This window comes from Ptychodera flava, chromosome 8 (assembly GCF_041260155.1).
Source record: "Ptychodera flava strain L36383 chromosome 8, AS_Pfla_20210202, whole genome shotgun sequence".
Classification (NCBI taxonomy): Eukaryota; Metazoa; Hemichordata; class Enteropneusta; family Ptychoderidae; genus Ptychodera; species Ptychodera flava.
In genome coordinates, this window is record NC_091935.1 from 3,371,080 (window position 1) to 3,387,556 (window position 16,477).

Consider the following 16,477-nt stretch of genomic DNA (forward strand, 5'->3'; position numbering starts at 1 on the left):
CTATATTCGGGGTTTAGATTGTTCCATTTTTCGATTTTATTTTCAAAAGCTTGTATTTTATGTGCATTACCGCTAGCATCTTGCTGTAAGAATGTCGGTTCATCTTTGATATACCCATGTCGTCTGGTGTCATCTTCTCAGGTGGTATTTTATCATTTTTTACATCTTCAGAATACAATGTACGACTCACATATTCGGGCTCTGTGCTAGAGCGACCCCTGAATACATTTTTTACAAACTCATATCCGCCTGGATTAGTTTTTATTGTGTTTTTCGCATAAAATATCTCTCCAGACTTTTTTTGTAGCGGGATATTTTTTTAATATAGTTTTCCATCATCACAAATTCTAGTTTTAATAATAATATATTCTTTTACTGACGGATCAGTGATTTTATATTGTTTCATGAAATCATCTATCAAATACTCTTTATTTTTTTCCAACTGTTTATATAGATTAACATCTGCCTCCGAGCTACCGGGAAAGCTGCCAGCCAGTAAAGGGCCGGCTTCTGCAGGAGCATTATCGGTTAAGGATGTTTCAGTAATATCAGCATCATCATCATTTAAATTTGCATTATCGAAATCCTGGAGTTCTATATTTTCTCCTCCTTCTGCCATATTGTCTCTCTATATTACTACAATTATTTTTATCATCCCTTACATATTATGGGGAAAATAACGGTTTCCAAAGACAAGTCCGCCATAATAGACAAAAACAAAAAACAAAAACAAAACAAAAACATGTCACCAAGGTGTGAAACGACAGTAGATATGGGACAGAGAACAAATAACTGTTCTTGATCTCTTGCTGTAGATCATCTTTATACTCCACTGAGACCGCAACACCTGGAGTTTGGCAACAGGGAAAATTCGTAGGGTGGCATCCAGTGGTTGCAATTGGACCAGTAGCGACAAATTTCTTGACTGGATGGTTTGACAGTTTGGCTCCTTGCCCAGCACGTTGAATGGCCGCAATCTGTTTGTCGATGAGGTAATCGATGCTGGATACTTCGTCGTTGTCATGAGAGGATGGTAAGTCAACGATTAGACGCTTTTTCAGTTGGCATATTGTGGTGTAATGAACACCAGGTCAGAGAGCCTTTGTAGTTTGGAAACAATTGCTGTGACGTGAAATCTGGATCCTATTTGGCCAAAGATGAGCGGTGAATAAGGTCGATGACGTGAGCAGGTATTCAACAAATCCTTGTTGGGGTGGTTTGAAAGTCCGGCAACGAGAGTGTCAATATTAAGTGGTGTTGATGGAGCCAGAGCATCGATTAAACTGGGCGTTGATGGGGTATCATGCAGTAAAGCTCTGTTAGCTTGGTCTTTCGGTTGTCATTTTCCTTGTACTGATGAGTATTCGGATGAGTGGCACGTTAGACACACATAGGAAAAAACTGCAGTCTTTTCTTTGGCAGCCTGCCTGGGAATTAGCGCTGTTGCACATTTCTTTACCCTGGTAGATGACGCGTTTTCCCCGCTTCTACGGACAATCGATGAAGGTGATTGAAATCTAAGAAGTTGCTGTCAGGTTTCTTACTCTCATGATGAGGGCAGACTTCAGTAGTGTGGGTTATGCTATTGCATATGTTGCATACGTTGGCCTTGAGATCGGAGAGTGATGACGTGTATATGAGCGTATCACGAACCGACAAGTTCACTTTGATGCCATGATTTATCAAGAGTGCAGCTGCCTTGGCTGAAAATGCGATAGTGTTCCTAGAGAGGGCAAAACTGCTGAATGCGTTTCGACATGCCGACAATGTCCGTAACGTATGCAATGACTCACATATGACGTTTCATAAACGGAGAAAGCTTGAATAAATGGGAATAGTGAGAGGTCTATTTACCCTGCTGTCCTGAAGGGGTTTGCGACAGAGTTTCGTTGCGGATGATAATATGCCGTTTGCCATCATTATAATCGTAGCCGAGTATAAGCATTTTTTACATCCATGGTATAAGTAAGGCGGCGAGATCGCACAGTGACGTCCTTGCCTGCAAGAATATCCCAGCGAATGGCAGAAGAAATCCGTTTGACGTTTGGCAGCTTTCGGAGGGTACGCCGCAGCCATGAAGAAGGTTGTTACCAGTAAAATTCGAGGCAGGCGGAACCGTGGTTTCCCCTGGAAGGGTCGTTTGGACGGTAGGCTTGTACGTTGCACAGGCGCCGCCATCTTGGCTCTGCTTTGCTGTTGTTGCCGGAAGTAGAGGCTTGTCCAAGGAGGTCAGTGAGAGGGCGCTGCTGTAGTAGATTTGCTATATCGGACTATGACGGCCATGTCGGCCATCGAAGTCTGCGGGGTGGAGAACATTTTTCCAACGTCATGGCTCCAGTTTGAGGGAATGCTTCGTTGGTTGATATTGCAGTTCCGTCCCATGACGCTGTAACGGCGACTGAAAGAGGGTGTGTTAGACCGAGAGCAGGCGTTACTACGCTATGGTTGCCGGTGAAGATGGGTTTTGTGGCGGCGAGATGGTCAAGTGTGGTAGACGCCCCTTTGCTTTGCGTCCCTGATCTTGAACGGGTCACCAGGTGGACGTACAGTGTTACGCATGGTCCAGACTTCTTGTGCGTTTTCGACGAGGCATTGTCGACGTTGGTACGCGTTAAGATAGAATACGGCAGTGAATGGAAGGCTGGATAACGGAAAAGACGAGCGGCAGGGAGTATTGTAATAGCTTGGCAGACAGACTGATGGCCTAGAATGAATGAACTTGGAGCAAGGCTTAGGTTAAGTACCGTGCGCAAGAAAGATTGGTAGCTAGATAGCGGGTGCTAAGGTGTCTACGTCAGCAGATGAGTAGTTAGATAGCCAGTATTGAGATGACTACGTCAGCAAAATGGAAAGCTGGAAAGCAGGTAATGAGCTGTCTACGTCAGCAATGCAAAGTGACTTCGGGACATGTTTGTTCTGCAGGCGGCCTAGCTCCGTGGACTTATAAACTGGATTTGTGTTAATTAACACACAATTCCTTATTATGTTTTCCCTGAATGGTTTACTAATACTAGTATATTGTTGAGTCAGAACCCAGACAGATAATCTGTCGTGTCTTGCACTGAAACCAGGATTTAATAAAACGTCACTGTGCTTCTTCATATCTTTGGACGAGGCGCAGTCGTCCAGGATTATTAAAGTGTTTGTGCCGGCCCATTCTTTATGTACGAAGGCTAGTGTATCATTCACAGCATCGAGTCCGACCGGAAACACAAACACGTTGTCATCGGTGAAAATGAGTCTTTTATTATACGTTTTATTGTTCATGAATGTTGGACAAATGAAAACTACGTAGTCAAATTTCTCTAAGTACGGACCAGTGAGGAGATTCATCACATATTCAGTTTTGCCAGAATTTGGTGGTCCAGTTACAATCATGTTGAATGGTGGGGACGCGTACATCTGATCTATATACTGTACATAAATGTTATGAATATGGCTAAAGATAACAAACCAATTTTGCCGAATTCGTGAATAGGGTCCGCGCCGGCGACAGCAGCGACTGTATCTGCTGCCTTCCGTTCTCGTTCCGAAGGTGATGGGGGAACAGGCTCCGTTAGGGGAATTGTGTTGGCGTGAGGCGGCCCTCCGGAATGATCATCCTGCCACTTTACAGCATCCTCGTCCCCATCCATCTCATGTTAAGCACTTTCTTTAATTTCTGTATTTATATCTCCATTTACCCCGAAGACCATAGATTCCATTGCATATTGCATTCATTATTATAACCGGCGATTTGCCGGGCCCGAAAGAATAACCATTTTAAACAGCAAGAGAAGTAAATTGGGCGAAACGGCCATATCAAGTTTGACACCAGTATTCGTTATTGTGTCTAGGTATCGCCTATAACTGATTACTTTGTCGGTATTACGAATTTCATCTTCGAGGAGAACGCTGAATTCTTTTCGGACTTGCTCTGCGCTGCCAGTATCGCCAACTATAGTACTGCGAATATTTGCTTGTGCACCGAGTATGCAATATACGTAGGCTTCAAGGCTTTCATTGATGCGGGCGAGACCAGCCTTTGTTAGTCCCATGTCTCCCTTCAGAGGGACGAAACTATTGTATTGACCCTCCGATCCATCATTTCGGAAGAAATAATAATGTGGTCTGTCTTTGTTGGGCAGTACATGTTTTTTCTTTCCAAAAATGGTATGTGTATAGAAAACGCCACTGTCGGTGGAGAGGAAAAAGTCGTGACCATTGTATACAGCGGCAGGCTGACGAACGGGACCACGATTTGTGTAATATTCATAACCATAGCCAAGACCTGAGTTTTGACCTTTGCGATATAGAAAGTCAGACTTCGTGGGGCTTATATTTCCAAATTCTGTACAGAGAAGTAAGTTTATATTTCACGAGATTGTACGGATTGTCGCCGGCTTTGAAGACACCTCCAGTATCGTCTGGAAGTGCAACCTCCATTTCGTGAAGGATCCGACGTACTGTAAAATATACATGAAAATGACAGAATGATCGTATTTGCAGCGGAAATTTGCTGTCCAAGAGATGGGCGAATGAAATACCACAGCCAGTGGTGCTGCACCATACAGCGAAATTGTATTGCTGGTCCCAGTATTTCATGTGCGGGCCGCCCAACCATACATTACTTTCTTTAGCTGTTCGATGAGTGATTACGTTATCTTTAAATATATCCCGCGGATGAAAAGTAAATTTATCTGTCGGCGTTACATATATATCTAAGTCCATGAGAATAGGTTTTATGTCGTTTGGTTTGGAAGGAATATCAGCATGCTGTACCGATGGTACGCTCGTCTTATTGAGTTGAAAAGCAACCGGGAATGCGTCTGTACTCATGATTATATGTGTAGTAGTATATACAGATAGATTTTAATGGAGGAGAATTTTCATATTCATAATCTACAACCATATTTTCTCATCATATTCCAGACTATGTTAATACTATATTGCGGATTCAGGTTTAAGGTAGCGACTCAGGTTCATTGTCATTTATTTTCAATCCTCATTTTCACAAAGAAGACGTGGTCACACACCCGACATGTGGTACTTTTTTTATCTGCTCGGTCACCGAAGAGTTCAGAAAATTTGTTAGTTTTTTTAAAAACAGTGCGCATACGGCTGTTTTACTCATAAACACGTGTTTTTCAGTTTTTTTACTCAAAAAAGTGTAAGTACAAATTTCCAATCGGCCTTGGTGATCTGTTTACGGCAATCGACGGCTGGGTATACTGGGCAAAAAACCGTGTCCCGGATTTTTGAAATTCGCTTTTATTTTCGCACAATGCACCTTCAAATTGTCAACTTGACGTTTTTTGCATAAATTATCAGCCTTGTTCACGTTTGTCCGGATATCTTCACTTCCAGGCCCTTTATCGAAAATCTGAGACACGGTCTTTCAGATATATTCATCCACTGTCCACAGATGAAAAATTAGGCTAGTCTGTCCAGGCGCCGCCGACTTATACTTATTTGAATAATGTACGCACTGCCAAAAACGGAACTGAGAAAATCGACGATTTGTGTAAACGACCTATGCGTCACACATTGTGACCAAGAAGTCCGACTCGTGCACTATTTTCTGCGAATTTTCTTACACCGGGACTAAGTTGAAATCTTTTGAGTCAGTTTTGGGAATTTTGAATATGTTTAAGATTGCAGATCGTGTGAAAATAGAAAGAAATTATTCACTGAACTGGCAAATGCTTAGTGCCAGCAGTGGGTGGTATTAACACAACAAACACAGAGGGGTACTTAGCGATTTAATCCATTTTTGGAACGTTTAACTAGTAGATTAACTGTATACTGTTGTCTCAACGGTTACAATCTGGTTACCAGAGTTCACAGTCAAGACGAAGACGTCGAAACTTGCGTAAAAAAGTCTATCCGATCGAGACTTATGTGCTGTCGTCGCGCGATCGCATTCACTTGTTCTTGACTCAAGTTGTCTACTTCCTGTCTCGCGATCGGCAATTTATGCGTTCTTTGTGAAAAGTGATTGTCAAGTTCATGTTAGCGCCAACACTGTGCGAACGGGACGTCACTTGCTAGTTTTCCTACCTCAAGATGAGGTTCTCGTACATTTTGTTTAAAAGTTCGTGTACTTTGTTTACTGTTTGTTCTTTGTCATCACTGCTAGTTGTGTATAATACTTAGTGTTTTGCGTAATTGCCTTTCGCATTCGTGTACGTAATCTTTTGTGTTGACAAAGACGAAAAACCCGACCCTTGTCAAAGGGTTTTTATGGTAATTTGTCTACTGTTTGCAAGCTGGTTTATCGCGATTCTTTGGGCACGCGACATTTCCTTGTTTGAAAGGGTATCTCTAGAAATGCGAGTTTAGCAGCTTCAGGTGGCTTTCAGGTTTTTGTATTTTTTGCTGTTCGTGGAGTCCAATTTGCTGGGAGTATGAGCCAAAGTCTGACTGTTTTACATTTAAATCGACCTTTGCGCACGTTGCTGTCTTTTTCAGGTCCGCTTTTGTGGACCTCACTTGCTTTTTCGGCGGTACAGAGCGAGTGCGAGCGCCGGCTTTGGTCTGCTCGACGTGTTTGCCGTACCGATACATGCGGAGTCCAAAACACTGAGCCTAACGTTGAAACTAGCGCATGCGCACCATACCGCAAAGCCTATACACAATCTCTGCGTGTTTATCAAAGATATCGTGGTCGGTAATCCGCGACCGTTAAGACAAAAGGGAATTAATGGCATGCGGTGTAGCTGATAGTTTGCCATTTTAGTAATATTTCAGGAATTTCCCGGTACGATGTGACCCAACACCTTTCCCCAAAAGAAAGACCACGTGTCAGTGGTTCGAAATTTGAAATAAAAAAAAATTGCAAAAATTGACCTTTGAACCTGAGTCGCATCGTTAAACGAATTTTTTATTTTTCACTAAGAATAGATAATATATTACATACATTTGATCATACTTCCCAAATTTTTTATTTTTTACTAATAATAGATAACATACTGCAAACAATGGAGAATTTAATAAAGTCATCGGCAGCGGCAAATACGACAGTGACAGTGCCTTTTGAACCGTTCCGACAGGGAGCACCAACCGCAGCGTCAGACGCCCGATCCATAATAGAGACGAAGCGTGAAAAAATACTCTGTGTCATCGCAAGTGATCAAAGTAAGCTATTTTTTGTCAAGGAAATTTCAGTTGGAGACGTGGAAAAATGGGGGGATGATAAGGTAATTATAGCCTTCAAAATATATGAAGCGAAATACAGTTCTCTTATAAGTGATACCATCACTCAAAGTTTCATAGATCTAGGAGCCCGCGCAATAAGTCAGGTAGTTCCAATCGATGATCGAGAAAACTATGCCACTGATCTTAAACAGGATTTTATTCTAAACAGTGAAATAAAACGATTATCAGGACGGATAGCCTACACATGGGGGCCCATACTTGCTCTAGTTTCCACCAGTTTAATTACGGGTAAACATGTAGATTTTTAAAAAATCGGGTTCAATATAATACCCGAAATAAATGGATTCAACTTCTCAAGCACCCCAAATGGTTCCAACACCGACTCAGCAAACGGAAACGGCTCCGCCAGGGACTCCATCGCCACACGCCCCTCCAATGACAACCCTTTTGAACGAGCCGCAGCGCAATATGGAGAAAATTACGTTGCCAATGAAGCATCCAGGGAGAGTTGCTGCAGGGAACAGATTAGCAGAATGGAACAGGCAGAACAAAAAAATGAAATGCCAAGCAATAGCAATGACTAATGATAGTATGACTGAGGCAAACTGTATAAGCCTACCGCCTACGACGCCACAACAGTGTGATGGCTCACGCGATAGCTAGTATAATAAATGTTATCTTGTTTTAGGAATTATAGGAGTTTCATTGACTGCATTAGGGCTATATTGGGGCGTGCTCGGCATATTTGTCCCCTTAAGCGACCGAGTCCCCTTTGGAACCGTGCCGATAGGGCGCTTACGTGTGACCCGCTTCAGAAAGCGATGCCTACAGAGCCCCCTACGGAGTCCAACTTCGGAACGGTAGCGGAAAGTAAGTTTCCCCCTTCGGAACACAACCAAGTCCCGGTCCCTCTACATTGTATGAGATGGATTAATTTCATAGGAGGCCTTTCTGAACCGTTCCGATTTGGAAATTTTTTTATTTTTTTATTTTATATACGTGTCAGCAATCATTGATACTAAAACAATTGTAAATACAATGTATGATGGTATTGTAATCGCTGGACTTACGATGGGATATCTAATGATCTCCAGCAAATTTCTGAAAATGGATATGGGCAATCCAAGCCATCCAAATTTTACTCAATGGGCAAAATTAGGTGGAGTGACTGCTGCTGCGGTTGCCACAAAAGATCTCCTTGAACAGCAAAATATTATTTCTGCAGAACCTTATACTTTGTAATGTATATACTTTCGGGAACGGACCTTCGGAACGGACCTTCGGAGAGTCGCAAAATAATATTATTATTATTCCTACAGAAACTTATACTGAGTAATATATACAGTTAGCTATGGCTGCAGCAATAGGAATGACAGTTCTCGGTGCTGTATTAAATGCAACGGCATTCACAGGAGGAAATATTATCGGTCCAAAGCTACTGTCATTGGATTATGGATTGGTATGATTGCGAATATTTTAGACATGATAAGGCATTAGAAAAATTTGAACATGACCGCAATGTCTGGTCAGAAAAAAAGATTACTCCAGGCTGATTGGGAAAGAGAAAATCAAGCAAAGGACGCGCATGCTGCGGTTGAATTAAGAGATACAGATGCAGAAATAGTTGAAGAAGCAGCTGCACGTTCTGAAGGGCAAGCCAACTCTGCATCAGGCGAAGCAGTTCAATTCTCAGATTATTATCAGCCCAGTCCCGAGCAAAAAAAATATGAAATGATCTATATTGCTGGAGGATTGGTCTTAGGATGGTTTATGCTACACCCCTTTGGAATGCGATAGGGCCTCCGGAACAGCTACAGCAATTTGATACATAAATCTAGTTGGCCAGTTATTGAAATCGACTATATTTCCGTCCTGATCTGTTATCCAAATACGCATTGAACTCATGTAATCTGAGCCTTTCCTCAATGGCATGGAAAATGAGCTGTTTTTAAAGTCATAGGTGACCTTATCACTTATTTCTTTTCTATCATTGACGGTAAGTATTTGTAAACAGTCTGAGGTTTTCCCCTGTATGTATTCACCGGTGCTGCTTGAAACAATTTCCAGTCACATCGACGGCATCTGAATGAACTTTATATTTAGTGACTGTTGTGAAATCCGCTCGTTTTGGATTCAAGGTACTTTTTGACATGGGGTTGTCCTCAGGTTTATCTGAAAAACCGACGAGGTCGGCAAAGCTACCTGTGGCATTAAAATTAACTTTAACATTTTTAGCCAGAGTTAGAAGAACGCGGCTTGTGGGTAGACTTTTTCCGAAATTGATTTTCTGCTGCAACCCGATCACTTTGTTGAGTGTATCGATATTGTAGTTACCTGGACGTATTGATTTAGTCTTCTTCGGTTGGTTTTCTTGTTGGTATTTTAGTACATTGTTCGACAATGTTATGTTATGCCATGAGTTATAGAGTACACACTCTAGCAGTCTTATTTTAGTAAACCCTGTTATGTCAATGCAAGGGTTAAAATTAACAGTAACGGGTTCACCCGTTTTGCTTTCAATCCAAATGATCATCCTTAAGCGTTGTATATTATTATAAGGAATTATTTAATTTTTTACTGTATATACTACAATAATGTCATCTGGTCCTGGTTTTGGTCTAGGTTTAAATTATGTACTAAATCTTGGTCTTGAAAATATTCGTGATGTTAAAGTTAATAAGAATACTAAGATCTGAGGTAATCATAATAAAGATTACGTCCTTCGTTACAAGGACAGGGAGAAATATTTTGTTTTATCCGCTGCCTCAGTACAAAGTCACGAACACGCTGTAGAGTTTTCCGAACTAAAAGATGTTGATGAAACCACGATAGATGCTACAAAGGCTGCAAATGATCCTACTCCCTTTGCTTTGACATTGGATGGGTCTAGTCAGAAATTAAGACCATATAATGTGCCGCGTAACATCGTAGAAATATTGGAAAGTGAAATTGCAGGTGGGGTGAGTTTTATTTTGACAGTAATGTTAACAAATATAAGTTGCGAGATTTTCGTCATTGGCTTACGCCTAAGAATCCATACACCATATTACTCGGTTTGCCGTTTCATCTCAAGATTAGTCCTAATACTGTAATCATGGAGAGTAGTATACTACAAAGTTGGATTAATTCTGGTGAAAATTATTGTTTATATACAGCTAGAGGCACCCCAGTAAGATTATTTTGGGACACAACTTTGCAGAAACTTGGTCTAAAGAGTGACGGGGATGAGGCAGCTGTATTAACTTTACAGTCATCCAATCAACAGATGTCAGACAATATGAAAATACTTCAGCATGGTACAGTCCTCATTAGATGCATAAAGTTAGCTACAGGAGACGAGTTTGATGATTTGGTTGGATTTTACGCTATGAAAACAGACAACAGAACAACTTGTGATATTATTATAAGTATCGATAAAGATCGCAATGATATAAATATCGAGTGTTTTGTTGGCGGGAATAGAGTAGAGAATGACTCTGGAACTAGATTTGTATGTAAAGATAAAAGTGTGAACACTTTAGATATCAGTACCATTTATCTGAAACGTCTCATTTTGTTTGAACTTATGATCTTCCGGCACATTTTAAGTTCGGAGGAAATTTCTAAAATTTTATCTATCTCGTGAAAAAGTTAACTCCGAAGTCAGAAAAAAACTTTGTAGAAATTTTTCATGAAAACTGTAGAATTTCAGACCTTTGTCATGACATCATGGGCTGCTAAGCAACATTCAAAGGTATTGCCCTACCGGAACGGTATTGCAAAAGCCCTACAGGAACGATATTGCGCAACAGACTCCCCTCTAGAATGGATGGGGAAAATACTAACATAAGTGTTAATGCGACTCCGTAGTAACGTAAGTGAAAATTCACATCTATATACTTACATACAGAAGACGTTCCCCTGTCGGAACGGAAGAGCAGAATTTTATACTTACATCACAGTCAGAATCTATTGAACAAATGGTCACCCTTCCATACTGATAACAGAACGCTATTGTAATGGGGAATTCCCCACTGAGTCATATATAGGTCATCCACATTCCGAACGGGACTTGTGCAATGCGCTGGCTATGACTCATCGCTGCTCATGTTTGTGCAATCCATTTTAGCTACAGGGGGGAAAATCCCCTCCCTGTAGCTAAAGATGGATAAAATGGGTGTAAATATTCTTATTTGTCACAGAAAGGAACTTATATCTACTACTGTCAGTTTCTTCGGCCTGGGAGGGCGGTGTATCACCCTGTTTTTGACTTTGGTGATAGGGGGTCCCCATGTTTTTGAAATGCCCAATAGGGGCGGTCAGTGTGTTTTGAATTTTGACACGGCTCATACTTGCGTAAAATACATTTTGCCGGCCACAAATTTCATCATTCAGTAGCATTTTTCGGCGCGCCCTTCGGACGCGTAACTTTAATAATAATAAGACATATTTTTCAGAGCCCCGTCCTAGTGCAAAACTTTAATATCTCAGACATATATGTATATCTGAGATATCTGTATGTTCAAAATTTTTCGGCGCACCCTTCGGGCGCATTTCTTTAAAATATCAAACAATATTTTTCAGCATGCCCTTCAGCTGCATGACTTTCATATATCAGATATATACTGTATATTTTATATATATATATATATATATATATATATATATATATATATATATAAGAGATATCTAGATGTTTAATATTTTTCAGTCAGAGTGTCCTTTAGGCGCAGTGAATTAATATATCAGAGATATTTGTCAGATATCTTTACAGTGTGCGAAATTCACGCTAACTCAATGGCCCGAGACCAGCAGTTTTCATACCGGACAAATAACTCTTGAAAGATGTCCTGCTGTTTTTAAAGACGCGTGCTAGTAACTTTTCCCTATATGTACAGAAGTTTACCAGAATGTTTTGCTCAGCTAAATACATGAAATAGTTATTCAAAGATACAAAAAATATTCTTTCAAGAGATTTGCAAAACGTGAAATTCGCAAAATAAAAAGTGAACAGACTGATCGGCACAGCATCAAAGCGAAAGACCCTACTTCATGTTTTCTCGCTAGAGTATTGCTATTCAATATGCTGCCCATTTGTTAAGCCTGTGTTAAGTTAGAGAATCTGATGTCATCGTGGTGATAAAAATAAGACTAATTGTTTAGCGTATCGATCGTGTTTCGTGTGTCGAGGTATTAAAACTGGATTTCGAGGACACTGCATCATTGCACTTTTATTTGATATCGGATATTTACACCTACTAGACAACACAGAATCGAAATTAGAATTGTTTGGTCAGATCATAGACCCTCGGCAAAAACTATGGTCAGATATGAGAGGTGGTGAAATCTCCGCTAATGGATTTTTACCCACCGCTTTAGATAAGTTTAGTATCGTGAAATTTAAGTTAGAGTCGGACTATAGGGAAGTCGGGCTTGGCTAGACCGCGGGGCCAAATTTTGACAAGTATAGTATCGTCTAGTATCGAAGTTCGAGCCGTATTGATGAAGTCAGGCTTGGCAAAATCTGTGACGTGGCAAATCTCCGACATATATATCGGACATTTACCCCGAAATCGCCGATAAATATCGGTGATTTTAGATGTGCCCAGGACACGACGTGAGTCATTCTAGTGACCATATTAGGGTCCCAATCGCGGATAAATATCAATTAAGATCTGTGATTTCACAATTCTGCCGTGTCGAGATGCAGGCAAATCATTCCAGAATTGCCTATAGTATCGTTTAGTATAGTTAATTGCACGAGTAGGTGTGCTGTTACAGATGTAATCACCACACTTATGGTCAGGAACTTATAAACATCACGAGGCCGAAGGCCGAGTGATGTTTACAAGTTCCTGACCATAAGTGTGGTGATTACAACTGTAACAGCTCACCTACAAGGTGCGATTAACGACTTATACCACGATAAACAGGCCAATCTTCTCTAAATTTTGAAAATTACTGTCAATAAATCGTCTACTTTTGATTTGAATACCCACAATGGAATGGAGTGACCCATTGTACGTCGAAAGGTTCACAGAGGTCATTATGCACCTGGCATGCGAGTTTGGGAAAATGACCTATCCCAGACAAGTAGTCTGGTCAACTGCAAATCTGCATTTGAATAAGGGCTACAGAGTGGTATAATGCACCTGTGTAGAAGAAGCTATTTTAGTCTGATTGGTTAAATAAAAGGGCTTGCCTTACTCTATTTTGTTGGCTATTGGCTAGCGAGAAGGAATTCAATCTGTAGATGCATGTGATTGCCTCGTGGATGCATCAGGCTTTCAATACCATTTTCGTGTTTTCGACTGGTCAAGATGGACCTTGTCAACTTGTCTGATCTGATGACCCAAGAGACTTCCTAGAGTTCCATGGACGGCCATGTAAAAACAACCAAAGTGGATTTTACACGGGCAAACTGCCCTATAAGAGCAGCCGCTACTACGGAGCGCATAAAATCCACGATGTGTACTTCAACTTATAAAAAAGTACTTGGCGATGATAACACTGGACGGGATTGTACTATCGATGACCCTTGCCAAGGAATAATCAAGTTCTCCTGCCAGAAAATATACGTCTTTACACAAAGCAAATGTGCAAGATGGCTTGGCCAGACTGCCAGCACACTGAATATTCTGGCAAGGTAATTTATTCTTTTACTAAAATATTTATACACAAAACGAATTCTGTAAAGTTATAAAATTAAATTCATTGACCAAAACAATTTGTTGTGTGTGCAGCAGTATAACAGAATTTCTTTCAACTATTCCACAACGTTACAAAAAGGCTGTACTTATTTCCATGATATTTGTCACATATGTCTTGTGTTTGATAATTTCAGGTGAATGCGGCAACATCTCTGTACCATCAGGGATTCGATGAGCAGCTCATCAAAAAACAAACAGGTCACAGATCAGATGACGGTTTACGCGCCTCAAATATGTGTCTACTGCACAACAAAAGCATGTGTCGAATATATTACTACCACCTCCATCTAGTGATAAATCAGAGGAATCTGTAAGTAAACCAGTTTCTCAAGTTACGACAAAACAATGTAACAAAACAGACAAGATTGGTCCAACCCAAGAAGACGCCGAATCTAAAGATGGACAGTCTTCATCAACAAATCATGTTGCTTATTTCTTACATTGAGCATGGTCCAAAGAAAATTAAAATTGAATCATAAAATGTGATGCTATAACATATCAGTTGAACAAATTGTCTTCATTTTGTTATTGAATGTGTGTGAATGCTTTAGAAATCTCGACTTGACCTATTGTTCTCTTGCAAATTAGTAATCAGTCATACTTTTTTTCATATTTAAATAAGTAATCACTACACTTTTATTGATATGATAATGATTTTCTTTCATTAAAGTGTGGTGATTACTTATTTACATATGAATGAAAGTATGACTGATTACTTATTTTGCATAAGAACAATAGGTGCCAGTCGTGTTTTCAGGGATAAATGGATGGCAAGAACAATAGGTCACATGACCTGGAGTGGTATAACTAGAAAATTCCCAAAATCACCAATATCTATCAGCCTGAATTAAAATATTGACAATTTCTCAAACCCGGTATTTAAACATTGTGCAAAGTACCGTATTCATTGTATTTTGTCCTTGATGGCCATTTGCCTTGGTCACTGTAAAGATTACGCTTACATTTTAAATTTGTGATTCGACCTTTAACATGGGTTTCGACACTTCAGTATTATTGCTCTTTATCAGTTGCCCTGATTTTTTGTTTTCACTTCCTTGTATTTTGACGACGAGTCCTGTAAAGGGGAGAAGCCAGAATCGTTTTTGGCAGAGTCAAGTGTTGTATTGACGCCATTTGTGTGTGATCCGGTGTTTGTGCTGCCAAAACTTACCCATCCCTGATCGGAGTTCTGGATGCTTAGCATTACTGTGTTGGGACATATTTCAAGCGCACGCTTGTGCTCTTTTCTCTCAATGTTCGAAATATTTGTGAAAAGGCTATTTTAGGAAATAAAAACTATTTTTTATGTTAGTGCTTAACCTTTCACTGATTTCATATCTTTTTTAATACTGAGATCAGTTGCCCCAATGTTTGGTTTTGATAGTCATCTTCATGTGAAGAATTAAAAAAGAATTCGATAATTAAAAGACACAAAAACAGTTTCATGTTACGATTTTGAAGTGGTCCCTTTTTTATTTTTTCAATCGCATGTTCTTGGCCCCTATACTGAGCGCGGGTAAAAAATCTTCACTATATTTGGATTTGACCTGATGATCTGACCAGTTGATTTCCTTTTGGGGCCAGTGATTTTTCTAAAGTTGTTTGCCCGCTTGTCCAGTAGAGATTTTGCGTGAGTTTCGCACAATGTATCTTGATGTCTGTAAATTCAAATTCTGTTTTGCAAATACGGCTAGTTTTCAATCGGGTTCGAACTCACAACATACGGCATCAGTCGCCTAGCAGATAGGCAACAGTTAGAACCGCTCGGCTAAGTGTACTCATCATTATGAAATCTGCAGTTAATATAGAAAGCATGACAAGTTCCTGATACTTTTCTGTTTCCTCTATGAGAATTCAGTATTAGAAAGCAACATGCACAAATATTTCACAATTTCATTTTTCTTACAACAGTTCAGGACATCTGGTTATGCATAAAAAGAGTGGAGTGCATTCATAGCTCAAATGTATACAATGTGCCCTCCCGGTTATCTCATATATATATATATATATATATATATATATATATATATATATATATATATATATATATATATATATATATATATATATATATATATATATATATATATATATATATATATATATATATATATAAACCGTACTCTCTGTGCCCAGTTCAGAGGTTGCCATTATGGTGATAACGGGAGGGCACATTGTATACATTTTGTATATATATATATATATATATATATATATATATATATATATATATATATATATATATATATATATATATATATATATATATATATATATATATATAAATATATTTTGTTTTACTTGTCTAGCGCAGGGGGTCACCCTGTTTTTGAAAGTGGAATAGGGGAATCAGCCACTTTTTAACGTTGGCAAAAATAGTTATACAGTCAGGAAGAATATTCATCAATGCACTGTCTTAACAGTAGTATTACCAAGACATTTTCACGGAGCATCTTGCATGAACAATAGTCATGGAAAAGTACTTTTGAAGAATTGGTGTATCCGAAGAACTCTTGGTGCTATCGCATTATGAAAATAATCAGATTTCTTATGGGTTTTAGTTCCCATAATGCTTTGTTAAGCTGAACTTTGCCTCCTACTTTTTGCTACTTTGGCTTGTGTTCAGCGGTTAAAAGTGCGCCCATCAGTCT

General features: G+C 39.7%; 1 protein-coding gene across 1 annotated transcript in view; it reads right to left on the minus strand.

Annotated features, from left to right (window-relative positions):
* The window catches only part of LOC139138217 (phospholipid phosphatase 1-like), a 40,778-nt gene that overhangs the window by 12,150 nt on the left and 12,151 nt on the right, over positions 1-16,477 (minus strand). The gene's annotated exons all lie outside the window — the stretch shown is intronic.